Raw genomic sequence first — 14,098 nt, 5'->3', positions numbered from 1 at the left:
AGCATGAACGGGGGAGGGGCAGAGAGAGAGGGAGACACAGCATCGGAAACAGGCTCCAGGCTCTGAGCCATCAGCCCAGAGCCCGACGCGGGGCTCGAACTCACGGACCGCGAGATCGTGACCTGGCTGAAGTCGGACGCTTAACCGACTGCGCCACCCAGGCGCCCCTATGGATCACTTTTTAAGGGCCACCAAGGATTAGTAGACTGTCTTCCACAGTGATGTTTGTCTTTCTTCCCACTACTGTCTTATCTGTTGCCACTCATCAAAATTTCACCATATTAAACATTTTTTTTCTTTTTGCTTTTCAAACAGCCTTTTACACACTGATAAAAGATTGCAAAAGGATGATGTCTGGTGTTGACCAGAATATGGAGAGGTGCCTGGACCACCTAGCAGAATATAAACTCAGCACAACTTTCCTGGAAGGAAATCTAGCAATCTGTATCAAACATTTTATAATTTTTGCACAACCCTAGATCCAGAAATTCCAATTCTCCTAAGAATATAATCACGGTTGTGTGCAAATCCTTGCAGAGCTGCAACAGGAGAAAATTAGAAATCGTTTCAATAGTTGACGACAGGGGCACTGATAAGATAAATCAGACGATGCCCATATATAGATAGGCCTTGTGCAGCCATAAGAGAGAAGTTGAAGAAGAATATTTAATAAGTTCAAGAACTGTTTACAACATGTTGAGTTAAAAAAAAAAAAAGCAAGTTATGGGACTGTATTGTCAGATCTCACTTTTATAAAAAGAGAAAACTCTATGTATCCACACACAACAAAATGCTAACCGTGGCCATTTCTAAGTAGCGGTAATGCGATTTAAATTTTCTTCTTCTATATTTTGCCTGCAGTGAACATATTAATTTTGCAATGAGAAAACTAAGTGTCTTATTTAAGGAAGTTATTCTTGGGACTCCTGGCTGGCTCAGAGAAGCATGCTACTCTCGATCTCAGGGACATGAGTTTGAGCCCCATGTTGGGTATAGAGATTACCTCAATAAATAAAACTTAAAAAAATAAAGAGGGGCGCCTGGGTGGCTCAGTCGGTTGAGCGTCTGACTTTGGCTCAGGTCATGATCTCACGGCTTGTGAGTTCGAGCCCTGCGTGGGGCTCTAGGCTGACAGCTCAGAGCCTGGATGGAGCCTGCTTTGGATTCTGTGTCTCTCTCTTTCTCTGCCCCTCTCCCGCTCGCACTCTGTCTCTCTCTCTCTCCCTCTCTCAAAAATGAATAAACATCAAAAAAAAAAATTAAAAAGGAAGAAAGAAAGAGAGTTATTCTTAATCATGAAATACCAGTAACATTTTTCTAAGAGGAAGCATCATCACTGTATTATCCTTCTGGAAGGATTATCCAATTACAAATAGTGAGCAAGCTCTTTACTAAGAAACTTTATATCAGAAAAACCCCAACAATAGTTAGAGAAATGAATGGTTACAGTAACTCCTTCCTAATAGAACAAAGAACAGTACCTAGAAAGATACTTAACAGAAAGTGTGCAGGAGCCCGCAGAAGGCGACTATAAAACTCTAGTAGAGAATATGGAAGAAGAAGCAAGTAAGTGGACAGACACCACATTCACCGAAGAGGAGAATCCGCGTCCTAAAGCTCTTCTCCTGTAAAATAATCTACGCATTTACCAAAGTGCCGATCTAGGCTTACAATGGAATTTTTGTTCTGAAATGTAACGAAAAGACCCCACTGTCTAGATGAGAGAATAAACACAAAATATTTTGCTGATCCTCAAACACGCTTTTCTTTCATATTTAAAATGTTTTGAGATTAGCTGGAGTGAACTAAGGTGTCAAGATTAACCAGCAAAGTTTTGAATAAGAGCCATTGAAATTAAAAAATTATAATAATTACCCCTCTCGTTCCATGGCAGATCCAGGAGACAGAAATAAGTAAGAAGGCAGGAGAATGTAAGTTTTCAAAGCCCTAAAAAATATTTTTGCCCATATTTGACATTTAAAATGTGGAAACCTAGGGGCGCCTGAGTGGCTCAGTCGGTTGCATCCGACTTCGGCTCAGGTCATGATCTTGCGGTCCGTGGGTTCGAGCCCCGCATCAGGCTCTGGGCTGATGGCTCAGAGCCTGGAGCCTGGTTCCGATTCTGTGTCTCCCTCTCTCTCTGCCCCTCCCCCGTTCATGCTCTGTCTCTCTCTGTCCCAAAAATAAATAAACGTTGAAAAAAAAAAAAATCTAACAAGCAAAGATAGGAAAACCCTGGGGAAAAAAACCAAAAAAACAATGAGGGGATGTGGTAGGCAGAGTAATGATGCCAGAACTATAAAATAATAAATCTGTGCTGCGTTAAGCTACGGAGTTTGTGGTAATTTGTTACAGAAGCAATAGGAAACTAATGCAGGGGAATAGGACTACCAAACATTAAAACCTGCCATAAACCCTCAATCATTAAAACAGTATAGAAATGAAGGGCTCCTGACTGGCTTATCAGAGGAGTGTGTGACTCTTAATCTCTCGGGGTAGTGAATTCAAGCCCAAAACGGGTGAAGAGATTACTAAAAAAATAAATAAAGTTAAAAAAGAAAAAACAGTATGGAGGGACACCTGAGTGGCTCAGTTAAGCAGCCGACTTCGGCTCAGGTCACAGTCTCATGGTTTGTGAGTTTGAGCCCTGCATCGGGCTCTGTGCTCCCAGCTGGGAGCAGGGAGCCTGGAGTTGCTTCGGATCCTCTGTCTCCCTCTCTCTCTGCCCCTCCCTTGCTTGCACTCTGACTCTCTCTCTCACAAAGACTCTCTCTCTCTATCTCTAAAAAAGACTCTCTCTCTCTCAAAAATAAATAAACATTAAAAAGAAAGTTAAAAATAATAAAAATAAAAACAGTGTGGAAATGATTGAAGAAACAGAACCAAAGAGCAGCATACAAAGTCCAAAAATATATTTGAAGAAGCAAACTTTCAAAATATGACAAATGTGACATACGTCAAGGGAAGTGGAAAGATAGCCAGTTGTTTATGAATGGCTGGGACAACTGGATAGACATTAGACCCACACCTCACACCTGCTCACGCTCTTCTGCACTATTCTAGACCAAAGATCAAAATGTAAAAAGCGAAGGTACAAATATAATAGAAGAAAGAAAGAATAATTATTTTACAATCTCAGAATGTGAAAGTCCCCATGTCCTATTATAACACGAAATTCAGGAGCCATAAAAAATGTTCCAACTCTAGGGGCACCTAGATGGCTCCATTGGTTAAGCGTCCGACTCTTATTCGGGCTCAGGTCATGATCTCACGGTTCGTGGCATTGAGCCTTGCATCGGGCTCTGTGCTGATGGCATGGAGCCTGCCTGGGATTCTCTCTCTCTCCCTCTCTCTGCCCTTTCCCCGCTTGTACTCTCTCTCTCTCCCAAAATAAATAAATAAACATTAAAAAAAAAGTTTCAACTATAGAAAGATTAGAAGTTTCTGTATGGCAACACTACTGGAAGCATATTCTAAAATAATGTAAGGGTCATAGAAATATTCTGTACCTCAGTCGTGGTGGTGGGTGGTGATTCTATGGATGTGTATCTGTTGCAATTCATTGAACTGTATGTTCAAAGTACACGTTACTGAAACACATCATACCTCAGTGAAGTTGGTTGTTGGGGAAAGTAATGTGACCAGCTGGGAAAAATTGCTTGCCAGCCCATATCGTGGTCAAAGGGTACTCCCCATCCTCTACAAAGGGTTTCTGGAAATTGATAAGAAAAACACCAAATGGACAAAGTATATGAAACGATAGGTGGAAGAAAAGTTCATTCAAGAAGCTCAGACTCACATGAAAAGACGTTCGGTTTCACTCAGAATAAGATCCGTCCTTCAACCAACAGATTGGTGAAAATTCACAAGATTAGCAAGGTTGTGGGAAAACAGGCACTGATACCCATTGTTAATGGGAGTATAACTGGACACACCCCCAGGGAGGACAAGCCAGCAGTATCCATCAAAATTACAAGTGTGTGTGCTTATTCCCTCCATATTTCCGTTTTGGGGAATTTATATCAATATATTTCAATATATGCAAAAATGACCTATGAGTACACTTATTGCTACTTAGCTGCAATGGTAAAAAATATTGATACAAACTAAAGGTCCATCGCTAGGAGATTGTTTAATATATGAGACTGGTTTTATGTTATGGAGCTATAGACGTGAATGGGGATTAAATGCAAGATGGCACCCCAGATCAGATCCTGGAACAGAAAAAAAGGCATTGGTGAAAAAGCAGTGAAATCCAAATAAAGTCTACAGTTTAGTCAAGAGTAATGTTCTGTCATGGACTGAATGTTTATGTCCCCCCCTCCCCTTACACACACACCAATTCATATGTTGAAGAGGTAAACCCCCAGCAGGCGGGACCCTGATCCCATAAGAGTAGTGTCTTTAGTGTCCCGAGAAGAGACGCCCGAGAGCTCTCTCTCTCCCACTCTCTTTCTTGCACAGAGGAGAGGCCAGGGGAGGGCGCCATGAGAAAAAGTGGCCATCTACAAGCCAGGAGGAGAGGTCTCACTAGGAACTGTGCCAGCACACCCTGATCTTGGACTTCCAGCCCCCAGAACTTTCGTTGGTCAAGTCCCCCAGTCAGTGGTATTTGTTAAGGTCGCCCGAGCAGACCAAGACCCGTACCATTGGTAATTTCTTAGTTGTGACAAACAGCACCACGTTCTGTAAGATGTTAACATCAGAGGGAGGTGAGTGAGGCTGTTCTCTCTGTGCAACTTTCCTGTAAATCTAGAATAATTATAAGATGGTAAGTTTGTATTTAGAAAAGAATGAAAAAAATGAATGGGGAAGGATTTTATCTAGTGGTATGGAAAAATTACCAAGATATATTAAATGGGGAAAGCAAATGGTACAACAGGGCTGCTGTTTTTATATAATAAGGGAAAATAGGGGCACTTAGCTGGCTCAGTCAGTACTACACGTGACTCTTGATCTCAGGTTCGAGCTGCATGATGGGTGTGGAGACTTTAATAAAAATAAAGAGAGAAAATGGGGCGCCTGGGTGGCTCAGTCAGTTAAGCGTCCGACTTCGGCTCAGATCACGATCTCACAGTTTGTGAGTTCGAAGCCCGCATCAGGCTCTGTGCTGACAGCTCAGGGCCCCGAGCCTGCTTCCGATTCTGTGTCTCCCTCTCTCTCTGCCCCTCCCCCACTCGTGCTCTGTCTCTCTCTCTCTCTCTCTGCCAAAAATAAATAAACATTAAAAAAAAGTAAAAAAAAAAAAGTACTGTAACACTTGGGATACAATCTGGGTAAGTATTTATGTAATTTTGAGATTGAAGCTATTAGAGTACAGAATGAAGGGATTTTACTATAGAGATAAGTAATTTATCTCTATCAATCAGAGATAATTTCAGAGATAAGAGATTCTTGTACAGTAAGAGATGCCTATACATCAAATAGAAAAACCACACATGGTAAGAAGCAAATGACTAATTAGGAAAAAATGAGCCCAAAGACTTCCTTGATATATAAAACAACGTGTATATATCAAGAAAAGGCCACAGCGCCCGGCTGGCTCAGTCGGTAGAGCATGCGACTCCCGATCCTGGGATCATAAGTTCAAGCCCCATACTGGGTGTGGAGCCTACTTTAAAAAAACAAAAGGCCAATACCTCGATTTGTTCGATGTTGTACAAAGGACCCAAATAGAGAAGATAAGAAAATAAATACAAATAAACAATGAAAAAAAACCCTTGTACTACTAATAAAAAATCTGCAAAGTAAAATTATGAGCTTCTTTCTCCCCCCTATTAAATAAGGAAGAGGTTAAAAACAAATCTAGTGGTTGGGGAGGGAAAAAGATTCGCACAGAACCTTGGTAAGGATGTCAAGGAGAGCAGCCTTTCTGGAAGAAAAGTGGATACTTTCTTGAGCCAGATCTCCTTTTCCAAAAAAAACATGTATGCTTTGACTTGAGGATTCTTCTGGGAATTTATCCTAAGGAAATAATGGAACAAAGAACAAAAAGGTGTATTTACAAAGCTGTTCACCCCAGCACTGTTTAGAATCGAGAAAAAATGAAAACAATAGGGAATTGGTCTTACAAAATGACGGCCCATCTATACTATGAAATGCGATGAAACCATTATAAATGATGCAGAGCGATATTGACAGAGCAAAGACATTCCCAATATATCGTCCTCCAAAGAAAGCCAACTACAGAATAATTTATACGTTGCTGTGGATCCTGTTTTGGTCAAAATACGTGCCAGGTAATATATCTTGATGTGCATATGTACTGAAAAACTTAAGGGTGGTTATCTCTGCAAAGTGATTTTGGGGAAAGGTGACTTTTTTCTTTTATATATACGCTTTTTTTCCCTAAGATTTCTCCTGAAATCATGTATCACTCCAGTGGACACACGGCTTCCTTAAACAGTCTACATAAGCAATAGTTATATGTACAAATATATTTTTCTCCTTCCTGGGTACATCTCTGAAATTCTGAGTAAACTCCACACCCCTCCCCCCCACCCCAGGCCCAGAAATGACCACACAGAAAACCTTGCCTGCCTGTGGTTTTTACTTTTGTTTCCTGTTGATGAAAACGACATCTAGGAATGAGTATTTCAACAAGAAAAATTAAAAACAATGAGTCTTAGGAAGAAAGGAGTAAAAATAAGCAGAATGTCAATTTGCCAAGGAGACAGTGGTTTGATGTTCTGAGAAGCCCTAATTGAGAGCCAAGCACTGGGCTGGAAATGAGCACCCACTCAGGGATAAATTATGCATGGCCGCTGTTAAATATTTCATCCATCCTTAACCATTATTTGCCTTCACATGGCTAAAAGAGGAAAGACATCATAAGCATTATCAGTCCGGCCATCCATCTGTCCTAGAACGGACACCAACATTCAAACACAAACTCTTCTAAAGAGGAAAAGCTCTAAACCATGATTAAAATAAGAGACGACTTGGCAGGCTGAACTTGAACTTCACGGCTTGATTAAGGGATGTCAAGGTGACTTCACCTTCTGCATTGTTTCTGTCATTCCTCAAAACCATGGATGTTTCGCTCTCTCCTCACATGCCGTTTGAAAAACAATTATGAGTTCTCAGAGGCGCCCCGGCAAAGGGGTTTTGTGTCCCCTTGGTGTCCACACAGGGAGCGGGAAAGGACAACAAAGATATCTGAAGAGTTGTCAGCAGCTGATGTAGCCCATTCAACCCTCCCCAGCCATTCTGCTTCCTCTCCTGGCTCTCTCCCTGACTGTTTGTCCCCTCCCTCTCCCCTGGCCCGGTCTGTTTGGCTGTTGGAGGCACATGCCAGCCCCACTGGGCACAGGTCCTGTGAACACCAGCCAAGACACCCTGGGGGTGCAGGAAGGACAGCCAGGCCAGCTCACTAGAAAACCCCTCTTGTGTCGCAACTAAATTGCCGAGGTTTTACTGTTGCCTTCCACGGGGGACTGAAAGATTATGACGATGGCCATTTTGGGGAGAGGTTTGTTTGGAATTCCTTCTCAAGTAGCATGTGGCACTGTGTGTGTGTGGAATGCATATACCCCATTTTAAATCATATTTTATTTATTTATTTATTTACTTATTTATTTTTTGCATATACCCCATTTTAAATCCAAAGTTGTGCGTATGTGTGTTTTTAAGTCAAGAAGCCTTTTGCACGTTTTTCTGCTGTACCGGATAGGAATTCAAAGAAATGAAATCTACATTTCTGGGCACACATTCTACAATCCCCGTGAGTTGCTGCTTCTCAGAGTGGCTGATTGGAGATCCTGACTCCAGGGGACTGTCCGTTTAGCACGTGGCCCGCCTGAGAAGCAACACGGTTCGGCATCGCTGTTCTCATACGGCCATCCTCGCTGGCATTACCGGAAGACCCACATTCTGAAGCCGTCTCCAAGCTCCCTTTCCCCATGCTCGGCAGGCATTTACCAAGTTAATGATTCAGTTTCTGAGTCACTAAGCATACAGAGTTTTGCCTGAGTCACCGCAGATACATACCTGAGGCAGCAGGTGAAGGCCTCTGGGAATGTTGGAGAAAACCTGATAAGCAACTCACTAGCTCCCATAGATGGAAGGCTCGTGCGCCTGGCAGGACACGAGGCCTGGGAACGGAACCCCCATGTTCTAGAAGAACAGTGCCGTGTGTCATTTTCGCTGGAGTGTCACCTGCTCCAGGTCTTAGTCAGAAACGACAGGCGAGTGCTATTTCCTCCTCCTTTGCGCATTGCCGGAGCCCAAACGGGCAAGGAAGGAATGCTGCCCAGATACCATCTGTGGGTTGCTCTGTGAGTCAGGCTCTAGCCTTTTCTAGTTCTTTCTCAGCAGATAACCCAGCGCAAAAATGCAGCCTGAAGTTTGCAGAGGCTGCTTCTTGGCACCCCTGGAATAATCTGTGTGGGGAGTCGTGCATTCAGTCGCAACTGCAGTTCTGATCAATCGGATTGTCCTACTTTAGGAAGCAGGACCCTCTGCGGAGGGGGCTGGAGACTGAAGCTTACTCTGCCGAGTGAGTTAAGAGCGCAGTTTACACAAGAGGAGATGCAGGCTTTTCATTTTTGTGACTTTCAGAAGACCCTCGAGCCATGCTCATTAAAACAGTGCTGCTAAGAATGAAGGAGACAGAGAATAACCAGGATTTCAGGGGCGCCTGGGTGGCTCAGTCGGTTAAGCGTCCAGCTTCGGCTCAGGTCATGATCTGGAAGTCTGCAAGTTCGAGCCCTGCACCGGGCTCTGTGCTGACAGCCTGGAGCCTACTTTGGATCCTCAGTCCTGCTCTCTCTGCCCCTCCCCCGCTCACGTGCACGTGCTCTCTCTCTCTCAAAAATAAATGAACCCTTAATGAAATAAAATGTTTTTAAAAATTAAAGAAAAGAGAGAGAATGAGCTGGATTTCAGAGCTCCCCAGACTTTAGCGGGCCAGAAGAACCTAGGGAGAGCGTGTGAAAATGCACGACACCCTCCAGCGGAGGTTCTAGTCAGTAGAACCGATGTGGGCCCGAGCACCTGCCTTTCCTTCCAACATGCACCCAGGTGATACGATGCTGCTGTCCCGGGACCACACTCTGGAGTTGCACTGAACGAGGAGACTGCCTCCGGCCACTCACTCAATCCGTTTGGGCCCCAGCCATCTCCCTGAGACACGGACGGAGCAGCCAACCTTGGCTGAGTGCTTCTTAGTCCTCAGGCACCGTCCAAACCCTCTGCGTACATTACCTCGCCCTCGCCTCACAGTGACCTTCGAGGGAATAGATTCACAGCCCCGGAAACAGGGCCCCTGGTAGAGTTGGTCTCTGAGCGTTCTGAGACGGGGAGGCGAACTGCCAGCCTGTCTCAGAAGTTGTTTTCAAACAATCAGGCTGTTTCACTGAAATTCTGGATTTCTGACACCTTCTGAAAAGTTCAAAGGGCTGGCAACACTGGGGCCACACATACACGTGACAACCGTGGACAGTTTTCTGTGTGTGCGCGCGTGTGTACGTGTAAACGGGGACTCCGGTTTACCAGCTCACCTGCCCTGCCCACCCCTCCCCGCCCCTGGGACATTTCAATTTACCCACTGCTCTAAGACCACGATTCTCTCATTTCTGTATTTCAAAAATAATAAAACTCAAACTTTTCTGCCATCTGCAATCAAAGTTTCTACTGGATTTACATATTCTTTTTTTTTAATGTTTATTTTTGAGAGAGTGGGGGAGGGGCAGAGAGAGAGAGAAGGGGACAGAAGATCCAAAAAGTGGGCTCCAAGCTGTCAGCGCAGAGCCCGACGCGGGGCTCGAACTCACGAACCACGAGATCATGACCTGAGCCGAAGTTGGATGCTTAACTGACTGAGCCACCCAGGCGTCCCAGATTTATGTATTCTTTATGTATCAGATTTCTATCAGATTCAAAGCAAATCAAAGCAAACAATAATGCCTGAAAACACAAGTCCAGATGCTGTCATCATCAGATTTCAACTTGTCCTTCAAATTCCCAACACGGCCATTAGACCCCAAATCGAATCTCCACCTTCCCCATTTCCTTTGATAGAGAGAGGACTGCTCTCTGTCCTCATTTACCTTTGCAAAGCACTTCATGTTTTCACTCTCTCCCTTACAAAACCTGAAGTATTCCCAAATACTTTACAAACAGAACTACAAGTGGTAACCACGGTGCTCACTTCCTGCGGTCTCTCCTCTTTCCTGTGGCGGCAGTGCCCAGATTCTCCGGTTCTTTGTGGAACCACCCCTCGCCAACCCAGTCCAGATTTGGGCCCATGACGCAGCCAATTTGCATGACGTGCAAATTGGCTTGGAGGCTGTGGCTGTGATCAGTGGGGAGGAGGGGCTCCCTTCCGGGTGAGCTGTGAGTGTGACACATTGGAGCGGCCGGAGGTCGTTTTCGCCACCACAAGTGGGCAATTGCCTGGAAAAGAGCAGAGGAAAGCAAGAAATGGAGAGAGATTCTAGCCTGTGCTGTAAAATACAGTACCCACTAGCTCCACGTGGCTACATTTAAATTACATGAACTTAATTAAAAATAGAACTACCCTACGACCCAGCAATTGCACTACTAGGTATTTATCCAAGGGATACAGGTGTGCTGTTTCAAAGGGGCACATGCACCCCAGTGTTTATAGCAGCACTTTCAACAATACCCAAAATATGGGAAGAGCCCGAATGTCCCTTGACGGATGAATGGGTAAAGAAGATGTGGTATATCTATACAATGGAGTATTACTTGGCAGTCAAAAAGAATGAAATCTGGCCATTTGCAACTATGTGGATGGAACTGGAGGGAATTATGCTAAACGGAATTAGTCAGAGAAAGACGAATATCATATGACTTCACTCATATGAGGACTTTAAGATACAAAACAGATGAACATAAGGGAAGGGAAGCAAAAAGAATATAAAAACAAGAAAGGGGACAAAACATAAGAGACTCATAGATATGGAGAACCAACAGAGGGTTCCTGGAGGAGGTGTGGGGGGGATGGGCTAAATGGGTGAGGGGCACTAAGGAATCTACTCCTGAAATCATTGTTGCATTATATGCTAATTTGGATGTAAATTTAAAAAATAAAAATAAAATTAAAAAATAAATTACATGAACTTAAAAATTCAGCATGTCGGCTGCATTCGGCACACGTCAAATGTGCAGTAGTCACGTGTGGGCTAGCGAGGACTGTTTGGAACGAGCAAATATAGGACATTCCCATAATTGCAGGAAGTTTTATCAGGCAGCACGGCTAGATCATATCTGTGCCGAAGTTCTAGTCTTGATTTTTCAGCTATGTAGCCACTAAGTCTTGGTATTTCAGCAATTGGAGTTGCGTCGATTCATAATTCACAGAATCCAAAGGCAAAAGCCTCCAATTAGCATTCTCCAGACGCGTGTGATTTAGGTTTCATTGGGGGTGTTTTCCTTCCGTTCGGGTCAGTGCCAGAAATGTAGTCGGGCACAGGACACTCAGGGATACTCAGGCCATTTAATGTTTCTATCTTTTTTTTTTTTTTCAATTAGAAAACAATCCAAGATGTACAGCAAACAGATGTTGAAAGCAGAGGTCTTTCCTAAGTACCTGTTCATGTTTATCAGCATAAGAATTATTAGAAGGAGGGCAACACAAGAATGTGAGCAGCTTCTCCCATTAGAAAGTGTTTTGGGGCGCCTGGCTGGCTTGGTCAGAGGAGCTTGCTTACTCTTGATCCTGGGGTTTTAAGACTGAGCCCTATATGTAGGGTGCAGAGATCACTAAAAAAAACAAAAAAATTGTTTTTACGTCTGCAGTGTTGAAATCAACGGACATGTGCCTCCTGACGCGGTACAATGAAGCTGGAATATCATATACGCGGTATTCTCGCCCAAAACACATACCGTGGATCTAATGATGAGGAAACAGACAAGCCCAAATTGAGGGACAATCTGCAAAAACAGTTTGTCTTTACTTTTCAAAAAAGTCAACATTACGAAAGACCAAGAAAAGCTGAGGAACTGTTTTGGATGAAAGGAGCGAGATGTGTCATCTAAGCAGGATGCAGGGTTCTGGACTGGATCCTGATCAAGGGAAACTTTCTGTAAAGGTTGTTTGGAGGACAATTGGTGAGATTCTAGAATGGCTCGTGTATTAGATATTGTTGTATCACTGTTACATGTTTTGAATTTGATAAATGAACTTTGGTTGTATAAAGGAATGTGTAACAGAATATCCATGTTTGGGAGAGGTATGTGTTTGTCTTTAAGGAGTTAAGGGGCTGTGATCTCTGCAACCAAATCTCGGATGTTTCAGGACAAACTACAGAGAGATAAAGCAAATGTGGGTGTACTCTGGGTGAAGGGTATAAGCCATATTTTCATGCAGCTCTTGCCCACGCCTGAAATTATTTCAAAATATAAAAGCGAGCAATACAATGCTCCTGCCAACTCCCTTAAGAAGAATACTAGTATTTTCTTAAAATTTTTTTTTTCAACGTTTATTTATTTTTGGGACAGAGAGAGACAGAACATGAACGGGGGAGGGGCAGAGAGAGAGGGAGACACAGAATCGGAAACAGGCTCCAGGCTCTGAGCCGTCAGCCCAGAGCCTGACGCGGGGCTCGAACTCACGGACCGCGAGATCGTGACCTGGCTGAAGTCGGACGCTTAACCGACTGCGCCACCCAGGCGCCCCAGAATACTAGTATTTTCTATGGCAAATCTCTTTAAGTGGAAAGCAACGTGCTTCACAAGTGTTTTTCAAACTAGCGCATTCTGAAATTGTTTGGGGAGGTCCCAACAAACATTTTAAAGAATGGAACAGGAAATCAGAGCATTTTTCACGTAATGAAGTTTTACTTTGTGACTCTTGCAATTATATATTTGTTCGATCACAATCAATGCATTTCTTACTGTTACAGGTTTAAAAAAATGTTTGAAAGCCATCCTACTGTAGTATCTTTAATAGGGTGACTCACGTTACAATTTACCTGGGACACCTGCGGCTCACCCCGATCGCCCTGTCCATAGAGTTGATAGCACACTCAGTCACTCACGTGTCCCTATCTGGATTATAAATTATAGTCACTTGGGTTTTTTTTTTTTTAATGTTTATTCGTTTTTGAGAGAGAGAGCACGAGCAGGGGAGGGGCAGCAAGGGGGACACAGGATCTAAAGCGGGCTCTCTGCTGTCATGAACCATGAGATCATGACCTGAGCTGAAGTTGGCTGCTTAACGGACTGAGCCACCCAGGCGCCCTTAGAGTCACTTATTTTAAATGCTTGAATTCCTTTTTTATAACAAAGTATAGGATAGATAAGTATGCTTAGTGGCCAGAAAGGAACTTCAGTTTTTTTTTACAATAAGGAGAATGAATTTACCTATTATTCGTAAAATGAAAAAAAATTTTTTTGAAGTTACCTTTGCTAACACTGTATTAAGTAACTCTGTTATCCATTCCTTGGGATTATAAGGAACTAATTATAATAAAGTAGAAAATAATTATTTCCTATTACATGAAGAACACTCACTGGTGTTGTAATGAATACCATTTCCAAAAGAGAGCTTCCTAAAATGGGAAAGCTAAATACAGATTGTCAATAAAATATGAACTCCACTGAATTTTAATATTAATTTATAAAATACACAAATTTTATAACATTTAGGAAAAACATTATCTTTTATTTATTTATTTTTATTTATTTATTTATTAAAAAAATTTTTTTTCAACGTTTTTTTTATTTTTGGGACAGAGAGAGACAGAGCATGAACGGGGGAGGAGCAGAGAGAGAGGGAGACACAGAATCGGAAACAGGCTCCAGGCTCTGAGCCATCAGCCCAGAGCCGGACGCGGGGCTCGAACTCACGGACCGCGAGATCGCGACCTGGCTGAAGTCGGACGCTTAACCAACTGCGCCACCCAGGCGCCCCAAAACATTATCTTTTAAAATGTTATCTAAATCTTAACGGTTTTTAGGGAACTAAAAGCTATATACTTATTAGGACTTTGAAGTTATTGAATCTAACAAATTAGTTTTCTATTTACCTTCTAGTAGACAGTCAGACATCCAGCCAATTACAGCTCTTCGGTAGCCCATACGTGATCTCACCGGAACCAGGAGGCACCAGTTACCCACAGGTAACAGCCAC

At 43.2% G+C, this 14,098-nt stretch overlaps 1 long non-coding RNA gene across 1 annotated transcript; it reads right to left on the bottom strand.

Annotated features, from left to right (window-relative positions):
• Nucleotides 1-3,368: 3,368 nt before the first annotated feature.
• On the bottom strand, nt 3,369-6,144 carry LOC121020078 (uncharacterized). The gene is made up of 3 exons (XR_005785913.1): nt 5,842-6,144; nt 4,648-4,752; nt 3,369-4,214 (listed from the first exon to the last, which is right to left on the bottom strand). It is a non-coding gene; the product is annotated as an uncharacterized LOC121020078 (long non-coding RNA).
• Between the last annotated feature and the right edge of the window lie 7,954 nt (nt 6,145-14,098).

The sequence above is a fragment of the Herpailurus yagouaroundi genome, unplaced genomic scaffold (assembly GCF_014898765.1).
Source record: "Herpailurus yagouaroundi ecotype Mexico unplaced genomic scaffold, PumYag 246, whole genome shotgun sequence".
Classification (NCBI taxonomy): Eukaryota; Metazoa; Chordata; class Mammalia; order Carnivora; family Felidae; genus Herpailurus; species Herpailurus yagouaroundi.
The sequence above is the reverse complement of the archived record's forward strand: the minus strand, read 5'-3'. Positions and strand labels throughout refer to the sequence as shown.